The sequence below is a fragment of the Pseudochaenichthys georgianus genome, chromosome 11 (assembly GCF_902827115.2).
Source record: "Pseudochaenichthys georgianus chromosome 11, fPseGeo1.2, whole genome shotgun sequence".
In the NCBI taxonomy this organism is placed as follows: Eukaryota; Metazoa; Chordata; class Actinopteri; order Perciformes; family Channichthyidae; genus Pseudochaenichthys; species Pseudochaenichthys georgianus.
Window position 1 is genome coordinate 2785438 of NC_047513.1, and position 1994 is coordinate 2787431.

Here is a 1994-nt window from a genome sequence, read left to right on the forward strand (position 1 = left end):
GTGCGTCACGCCTCCACCGTTCCCGGAAATGCATCCGCGGAGGAGCCGTGGAGGAACAGTCAGTGTATCCTCGGTTATAGCTCCTCCAGAGAGCCTCCTCGATGCTCGATCCTCGGTCCTCGGTGTGCATTTAGAGAAATGAGACGTCCTTCAAAATGGCGCGCTGAAATTCATTTCCGGGTCACTACCGGAGGACCGAGGAGTCGAGGAGTCGAGGAGGGGAAATTTGAGTATTGAGAAGCCTCTAGAGTCTCCGGTAGCATTCACACCAGCCTTTGTAGTCCGGTTAAATCTAACCCTGGTGCGTTTACCCCCTTGGTGCAGTTTGTTTGGGTCGGTGTGAACGCAGTCCGAGACCTTTGATGTGAACTAAACAACCGGACTCTGGTCCGCTTAAAAGAGGTGGTCTCGAACCGCTTGCTAGTGAACTCTGGAGCGGTTCATCGCTGGGGTGAATGCAGTCCGCACCAAAACACAGGAAGCGTAGGATTTACGCGGCACAAGAGCGTGGAGATCTTAACAGATCTTTAGCGAAAGAGTGAAGCAGAATGAAGAGTTGAACAGTGTCGTGTCTATGCGTAAAAGTCCGAGCCACCTGTTGTCGGGGAACCCTCCTCCTGACTGCAGAACGTCTTGCATTATGTGTAATAATGTTTTTTAACGCACGTTGTCTGATTGTATGTTCATATTCGTCGTCCTCTAGAGTCTGTTGAAATGGTGTGGGAAAAACAAGGTGTGAACGCGACCTCAGCGACAGACAGAGAGCCAACACATCGAGAGAAGAAGAAGGTGAAGCCTCAGACTTCTGATTCCTCTCAGCTGCTCTCAGGGTGTTTTGACGGTTAGCAGGAAGTGACCCACATATCCAACAGATATCATCATCTCCTAAAGAAGCTTTGAAGCCTCCATCCAGTCAGAGGTGTGTTGAGTTCTCCTGACATACTCACTCTTTATCCATTCAAAGTGGAAACACACTCTTCATGTGAATCACACCTGTGAAGTGTCTCTTTATCCCAATTCAGTGCAGAAAGCAGACGCACTAGATGTTATGCTGAGCAGCTCGTTAATTAATATGCTGATTAGAAAATGTTGCCCTGGAAACAGGACACTCAGTCATCGCGGATCATACCAACTGTGCGTCTTGATTTAAGTGGTTATTACATTGATTTCTTTTGTACAACACAGTGGTTTCATAATGTCCTGAATGCAGAGCAGTGACAATATTGTGTGTGTGTGTAAAATAAATTGGCAGCTTACCTTGAACCCAAGAATGTCCAATCACAAGTAGCTTCACAGGAGGGCCAATCAGTGACAAAGATATCTCTAATCCAGGAAGAGATATAATTTGATCCCGGTCCTGAGTCACTCATCCATACATGAATCTAAAGGCAGAGAAGAGATGGAGTCAGCAGTGTAGCCAGGAGCACTTCTTTCATCTTTATCCAAATGCATTGTGGGATGGGCACAGGCTTCACAGAGAACGGGGACTACAGGCTACAGCGGACTCGCGGCAGGGGAAGCAAACCCAGACAACACACGACGTAGCTTTACGGAGCAAAAACGTCAAATATGTCTCGCCTTTTGCTGTTTCTGATCAAAAGTTGTGTTCAATGGCATTAAAAGGAGAGACACGCTGCTGTCTGTGGCACTTTCAAATGATTACTGATAATCCATCATCATATTTATGTCACTACCGGAGTTTTCATATATAGCTGCTATGATAGCTACGAGAGTGTATGACAGCTTCCGGTTTGGGCATTCTGGGTACGCATCACTCATTCACCAATGGGTAATGTTTAGATGGGTTTTAGGAACCTCCTCTCGATTCTATTGCCTCTAAGGGTAAAAAAGAGGTGCCAATCATCTAAATCGACCGAGGGGGGCCAGAGATATGGAAAATGCACCCAAATGACACCAGAAGTGGGAGAAAATTTGTTTCTAGCTAAACGTAATAGAGAACCGCAGTGACGCGTCCTAAACCCGGAAGTAAGTTA